Source organism: Pseudopodoces humilis, chromosome 17 (genome assembly GCF_049639895.1).
Source record: "Pseudopodoces humilis isolate 2021_Gansu_Grassland_sample_001 chromosome 17, ASM4963989v1, whole genome shotgun sequence".
Lineage (NCBI taxonomy): Eukaryota > Metazoa > Chordata > Aves > Passeriformes > Paridae > Pseudopodoces > Pseudopodoces humilis.
This window is the reverse complement of record NC_142216.1, coordinates 8,801,288-8,809,518: the sequence shown is the minus strand read 5'-3', so window position 1 is coordinate 8,809,518 and position 8,231 is coordinate 8,801,288.

The following is an 8,231-nucleotide window of genomic DNA, read 5'->3' as shown; positions in this document are numbered from 1 at the left end:
TCAGTCATTAGCTCAGAAATCACTCAACCTTACAGAAAAATGCACAGCTAAAGCCTGATTCGAGGGACATGATCTGCCTTGACTGCCTGGTTCAGGTTCTTCTGAGTGACTCAAATTTCATCTTGACTGAGGTTTGGGAAACCTTCCAGCTGCAAAAGCCACCCACAATAAGTTGGTTGTGTTCTTTGCCTTGGTTCAGTCCTGCTCAAGATAACCTCATGCTTAGACATCGTGCTGCTATACATTGTGTACTGATGAGCAACATATTTTAAGTTGTTTCTATGAGTATGACACATTATTTGGACTATTATCTTAAGCATGGCATTCCTAAAATATACCATTGGATGTCTCATGGTTTTGAGATGGTCTTTTTTTAGTACCATCTGGGCTAAAATAATAAGGGTCTATCCAGGACCCATGAGCTCAGACCTCAGTAGGATTCACATACAATTCCTAATTTGGACAATTTTGGATTCAACCAGTCACTGGAGGAAAATGGTCAGGGAATTCCCTGGTTCTTCAGTTTAAAGTGTAAGCACCAACAGCCAGTGAAAGCTAATAAGCAAGCCAAAGGTACCTTAGCCAACTAAACAAGTATTCCCAGCAGAATGAGATCCTTTAAATGACCTTTAAAAACATGTTTTATCATACTCTTTTCTTCACTTTTGGTAAGGATTTTTGCTTAAAAGAGCTTTCGGGGAGTTTGACAATTGGATTTTGCCAAGTCAGAGCAGCAGGTGCCCAGAGTAGGTGCTGGAAATTCAATATTTGCAGCCCTGACGTGCTCTGGAGCAAGTCTTTGTACATGTTCATGGGTGTATATTTGCACATCATGTCCCTAAACCATGTGGTTTTTTCCTGGCCAGCCCCAGGCAGGGATAAGTGTGCTCCATCTTCCACCTACCTAACCTGGCCTCTAGAAAAAAAGGAGACTCTGGGATTCAGCAGCCATGACCTCATCCTGGGAGTTTCACATTACTGTGAGGATTAGGACCATATGACTGGAAAGCCCATCTGATAAATATTTGTTCCTGCTCATGGATGAAGCATCTCTCCTGCAGCAGCTGAAGGAGGGAATGTTGTCTTCCCGCTTCTCCTGGCTCTGCCGGCAGGCTGGGCTCCTGGTGTAAATCAGCCCATCCCTGTGCTGTAATAAAAGAAGCAAATGTGTCCATTTGCCAGCTTTGGAGCTGGAGAGTGATGAGTGTGGACACTGCCAAACCATTGTGAAAAGCAGACCTAGAAGAATCAGAAACTAATAGTGAAGAAATTAGTCGGTCTTGATTGTGTTAGAACTGCCAGACTAATCCTACTGGAATCCTCCCTGGCCAGAGCATCACTTACTCACTTTCTCAGTAGCTGGCAAATCTGCTTTTTAAAAGTAGTGGTGGAAACTACTTCGCTTTTAAGAAAATCTTTATTTACTGTGCAGTTTTGCTTCATTTGAATTCCAGATTTCCAGGCACTTGGGGCTAATGGGAATACAAACTCCTCTTGCATCACACCAAAGAAATCACTTCTCTGATTCTTCCCATCAATGCCCAAATTTTGGCATTTGTTTGTTGACCCTTTCAGAGTGAGAAGTCCCACTGAAATCAAGAGCTCAGTTTGCCTGAAGAAGAGGAACTGGATTTTAGCCCAAAATGTCTTGCTTTACAGTGTGCTATGTCTCCTATAAAATCCATGTCTCCAGTATCTCACTGCTTTGGCTATGCCAAAGTCCTGGTTCATGTTCAGACATCCTCTACAAGACCTCTTCCCACATCTGCATCTCTTATAAAAAGCCATAAACCCACATGCATGTGAGCTCAGAAATGTGTGTGTTTACTTTGCAGGACAAATCAGCACGTGCCTGCTTCAAATACTTGATTGAAACCTGTAGAAAACACTGATCCTCATATTTTATGGAAAATAAGTGACATGGCCCTGGCTGGCTGTAAAAGTGTTTTATCCAGGAACATATGTCTGTGCATGGAACTTGCATAATGAAGGCAATTATTTTCCATTCAACCCTCCTGACACATATTGCAACATTCATTCTCAGCAGTGGCGAGGAAATGGATCCAAACCACTCCAGCTCTGCCTGGCCCTTCATCAAGGTGCCTCTGTGAGCACTGCAGATGATATTGTTAAATCATTCCCTCCTAGAAACTATCACTAGCCTTGTCATGTTATCTACTCAACTGCAACGAGAAAACCACTGCAACTCATTTAAGGTGTATGTCCCCCAAAATTCCTCATGGTGATGAGGGACTTGCAATATCTAATTGAGAATTGTGTGTCTGTATGGTTTTGGAGTTTCCAGGTGCATGTGCATCATGGACTGGGGGAAAGCTCTGCATTTTGGGGATGCACCATGACAGGGGTGAATGGTGTGTCTCTGTCTGAGGAAGCAGAAGGAAAAGGTGAAATCCAGGCATGAAGGAGATGGTGAGGTATCAAATCACCTTCAGAGTGTGATGTCAAAGCTGAAGGAAAGCCTGAGGAGGTGTTTTGCTGCCAGTGGTGTGACACCAGGCAGGAGAGCACACGAGGTTGTTTTGCTCTTGTACTTACAGGCCATCCCTGTGGGGATCAATGTGACATTTTTCCAAGCTGTTACAGAAACCAAGAGGGGAGATCTGTCAGTTTTCTCCCTGCCAGTTGTGCAGGGCCTCTCCAGTGTCAGGTCTGTATCAAACAAAATTAGTAAGGTTGGAAAAGACCTTTAAGATCATCACTTCCAAATATTAACTCAGCACTGCCAAGCCCACCACTAAACAATGTCCCTAAGTGCCACAGGGCCACATCAACACATTTATTGAACACTTGTATAACTCTGCAGAACTGGGATATCAGGGATGTGCAAATATTAATGTAACAGATATCAATCATGTTTTAATTTTCATTATTATTTCAATCCCTATTTCTGAGATGCAGCATCTCCTCTTAAGGTGTGACTCAAAGCAAGACAGCCCTGGGAAATACTCTGTTTTTCTCCAGTTTCTTACCTTCCCAGAACTTAATGATTTTAAATATTTTTAATATGTTCCTAACTGCAAGAACCCACAGGGCTTGGATAAGCCTTTGGGATTACTTCAGAAGTATGGATCATATGTTGGAAAATGTACAGTAGAGAACATGCTGGCACTTACATGCTTTAATGGCTCTTTTTCTTTACTTCCATAACACATGCAATGCATGGAGAGATTCTTGTGCAGAGCCCTCATGACCTGTGAGCAATGCCCACCTTGCCATGTTGGGTCTGGCATAGTAAAATGTGAAAGCCTGAAATTATTGTTCTGAGCCACATAGACACTTTTTGAGGCTAGCCTTGAAGTCAGAGTTTTGTCATGTTTTCAGGGAGCTGAACTTCATCCAGAGTCTGTAAGCCAACATGAGCAGCCTTCTGGCTACGCACCTCCAGTTACGAGATGGTCTATTGACATAATGGGTTTTGTGTATCTTTTTGGCAGGCAATGCCTTCTTCTGCCTGTTCTATTTAACCAGAATTAATGAGTATCTTGGGTTTTGTTTGCTTTCTCCTTTTTTTTTTTTTTTAAGGAAGTTCCAATATATCATAATAAACTAAATTAATTCAGATTTCAAATCTTAGCATCCCAAAATAACAGTCAGTTGTAATTTGGCTCAGGATGCTCCAACGTTTGCTCTCTTCCTGCATTACAACATGGCCTGGGGCCAACCTCAGCAGATTACTGTGCTGATGCTGGATGTCTATCAGACCTTTAAATCAGATGGAGCAGGCCAGAAAAAACTTGCTTTTATCTGTTTTAAGGTCTGCAGACTCAAGTGGCTTGCTCTCCAGTGATGCCACAGACTTCTTCATGGCTTACACAGCTATGCATGGAAATGAATATTCCCCAGAAAGATTTGTCAGAATAAGATTTCTTAGGGGTTTTCTACTTCATTGCTGGCTTGCTGAAAGTCAGAAAATATATTGCAGGATAAGGAATAAAATGAGAACATGCGAGAGCTAGAAATGCCTTATGGGAGCAGTTTTCTATCTCTCTTTTTTATTTTTCATATACATGGACAATATGAATAAGTGACACTGAATTATTCCCTGAAAGTTGAATTCCTACTTCTTGTGACTTCCTGCTCTGTAAATCTACTGTATCATATATCTACAATATTGGGCAATGGGAAGGAGGGGAAAATAGAAAACAGATGATGAGATAGATACCAGCTTGGCCCATAGCTCTACTCCTGAGATTCAGTGGGTTTGTTTTGTGTGTGTGCCTGTCAGCAAATGAGAGACCAACAGCAACAGAGAGGTGTTCTTAAAAAGACTTTTCTCAAAGTATCTAATGTGGGAAGATATTTGCAAGCTTGTAAGATAAAGGAAGAGAATTGTTTTGTTTATACAAGAGAAGATAAAACACATATTTCTTCCATCACAATGATATATTAAAAGGAAGCAGAATATTGTGTGTAATTGACTTTTTGGCCAGCACTCCCGAGGCCCCTGAGGACAGGACAAGGGGTGCCTGTCCCATCTAGCTCAGGGCAACAACCCTGCTCAAATGCTTGGGGGAGGTACTTTAGCACTGCTCAGTGTAAATTAATTGAGCCTGACCTACAACAGTGTCTTCACTTTTAATGAGAGAAGAGAGACCCAGCAAACAGTACATGGGCACGTAGTGACAGGACAGAGGGCAGTGGTTTTAAACTGACAGAGGGCAGGCTTGGATGGGATATCTGGGAGAAATTTGTCCATGTGGGGGTTGTGAGGCCCTGACACAGCCAGTGGCTGCAGCAGGACCAGGTTAGATGGGGCTTTGAGCAACCTGGTGTCAGAGACTGAAATGTTACCATTTTTGGCTAAAACATCTTCACAAAGGACTTTTGCCTATTATAGCAATACCATATAAAAACTGCAGAGAAGACCACCACACCCTAAGGCTCTGGACTGCTTGTTGATGGAGATAAGATAAAGTAACTCGAGTCTGGGCTGAGGGGAGAAGAATACATTCACTGAGGGATCAAGATTAGCACCTTTGAGGAGGAGACCACAGCTCCAGGGTTATCAGCTGCCAGGCTGGCACACATCCTCACACCACAGGGTGGGGAGAGGAGGGGTTTGGGTGTGTGCTGGAAAGCCTCTGGTCAGAGGCAGTGACTGCCCATGCTCTGATGTGCAGAGGAGCTCAGCTGAGGGCCCTTCACCCCTGGAAAAGCCACATCCACGTCAAGGACAGCAGAGGGGGTCTCATGGCCCATCAAAGGGGTCCCCAGACCCTGGAACACACCCTCAGTGTCACAAGGGACCGTCCCAACCCAGGGCCCTGCAAGGGAGGCAGCTGGGCATTCCCACCTGGCCCAAAGTGTAATGACTCCACTGGGTTCTGCATTTTCAGCACCATGGCAGGGGACCCACACCAGACCAGGGTGGGGGGAGCAACGAGGCATCATTGGGACCCCCAGAAGGGAGGTAGGTTTCTACCCAACACCTGTCACCATCTCCTTGCCTTCTCCACTCCACTCCTGTGCACTTCTTTTTCTATTTCTTTCTTTTTTTCTTTTCTCTTTCATTCGCCTTGCCTCTTTTACTATTAAGTAAAAAATATCACTTTCTTTGGAACCAACATCCAACCTTGTTTGCTTTTAATCAAGTTTTGGGGTATATTTCGAACCTTTTTGTATTTGATCCATTTTATCCACAGAGACTTAGTTTTCTTTGCTTTTCTGTGTTTAAACCTGTTTGTAAATTTGTTTGTAACATATGGTCTAGGATGTTCTTGTTCCAACCAACCTGCCATGGGCAGGGACATCTTCCACTAGACCAGCTTGCTCAGAGCTCCCTCCAGCCTGGTTTGTTTTGTATGTTACTGCATGTTACTGTATATATATATATGTATTTCACTATTTTATTAGTATGTTACTGAATTACAACACTTCAAACATACAGAGGGCCTTTTGGACATGGTTTGGAGTGGAGCTGGAGCATAAATCCCATGAATTCCCTGCTATGTGTGGTAGAGGCAAGCGGGATTAGCTCTCTTCCTTTTCCAGCATGCTCTGGACACATCAAATGGAGCTGTCTGCAAAGGGAAATGAAGAGGATTATGTGATCTTTATGGGGATCTTTTTACAAGACTGATGTGAGAAAGCTCCAGCATGGTGTGAAGGACCATCTGCCACATCATTAACACACAGGACATGGAAAGCAGACCCAAAAGGCAAGTGCAGGAGCATTTGGGGTGAAGAAGTTGTTCCATAGGAACTAGAAAGACACAGAAGGGAAATATATTCCCCTGATGTTAGTATAGATAGTGAAAACAGGCAACAAAGTGAGAGTGTGGGGTGCGATGGGATGAATACACACCAATGTATGGACAGCTTGTGGTTACTGTCATTTCCCAGCAGTAGCTGGCTCTGAACTCCCAGCCCAAGCCAGGCACGAGCCCTGGCTGTCAGCACTGCAGTTACCAGGGAATATTGCTCTGTGGTTTTCTGGATCCACCTCTCTGGACCATTTGTTGTTTGCTCCAGCCCCATTGCTGGAGCTGCCCTGCTCCTGCTGTGTCCCATGCAGGACAGTGCCTCCAGCCTGACATCCCAGAAACATTCAGGAGTGAATTGAATGAAGCATCACTTTCTTATTCTTCCAAATAAATTCTGCTGAGTTTCAAACAAAAGCACAACAAAGATGCTGAGAGCTATTTTCAGTGCTTTTCCTCAATGTCTGTGAAACCAAGAGCAGAGGCTGCTCTGGGGGGAAAGAAATTCATCCTGAAATCACCATTAAGCAGAGCTCTGAATGAAATGGAGATTCAGCTTGTTGCCGGATGGTGAAGGTTACCAAACATCACTATGACTTTTTATCTTGGGAATTAGAGATTATGAGGATAGCAGAAATTTAAAATGGCAGACCATAAAGAAATCACTTTTAGTTCTATGTTTTTGATTATTTACCTTGAAACTATTACTAGAGAGGTGGAAAAGTTTTTCTCCAAAAGCTCTTTCTGGCCTTTCTGTGTAGCTCACAGAACAAAGTGAAAAATATTTATAGTCTTAATGATTCAGTAATTTCAGTTTTGTTTATACAGGAAGAGCTTTTTAAATAATAGATGTTTATTATTGCTGAATATTAATTACTGCTGAATAATTATTGAATACTGCTGCTTTCTTCATTTGGCTTAGGGTATATCTTTTGGTTCCTCCCTTTCGGTGGAGCAGCTGTTATGTCTGAAATGTGTACAGAAGGGTCTATTTGTGTAAGTGCAATTTTCTACATGATTGATTTTAGAGTATTTGTATGATTGTGCAGAGAGTCCAGTGCCCGTGGATTTAATTTCAAACTAAACATCCGTCTGGAAGCAGAGGTTAAAACAAGTGCAAATCAAAGCACTGGTTATTCACAAATGGGTTTGTCACAGTCTGATAGCCAAGTATCTTTAAATATTTCTTTGCAACACTTGAACTGCTCTCAAACAGATTCTAGAAGCTAATTAAAAACTTAGTACAGAAAGTCCTGTTGGAGAGGAATAATGAATAAAGATGCACTGAAGAAGAACGAAGGGGCAGCTGGACCAGGAGGGAGGGGTGGGGAGGAAGTAAACCAGCAGTGGTAGATAAAGCCAGTGAATTTGCCTGCATGTGACTGGGGGGACCCAGGACGTGTCAGTGTTGGCACAGCATGGCACTGGGGCTGTCCCATCCCTCCCCACACTCACCCTGGCCCCTTTCAGCTGGCTGTCCATCCTCACTCCCTGTTGGCTTAATCTCCAGGGAAACATTTCACTGGGAAAAATCTTTGTCAAGTTAATTTCCAAAATTTTGGGTTCAACAAACTTCTGCTGGACACAGTGCAGGGTCTGTTGTCTCAAGGACATCAACCCTCATTCTGGAAGGTTGTAATAGGAGCACGGTGGTCCTGGTGAGCTCATGTGAGGACAGGCAGCCCTGTGCTCCTAGGGAAAGATGCTCTTCTGAGGATCCGGCGTTCCTGCTCCTTGGGGTGTCTGGGAGAGAAGTTCATACATCTATAAACCAGCTTTGTGAGTGAAAGGGACTGTGTTATTCCCAAAACAGCAGTCTAGCACGTGGGGGCAAGGCAGGAGCCTACACCCAGGGGCTTGGCTCTGCCACAACGTGGGACCTTTGATGTTCTTCACAGAGAAATTGCAATTGGCTGCTGTTCTCAGAGAACTCAGCAGCTGGCAATGCCTTTGCTTGATTTCCCTCCTCTTTTCATTCTATTTTTTAAGAGTTTTAAGCCTTCCTCTGGC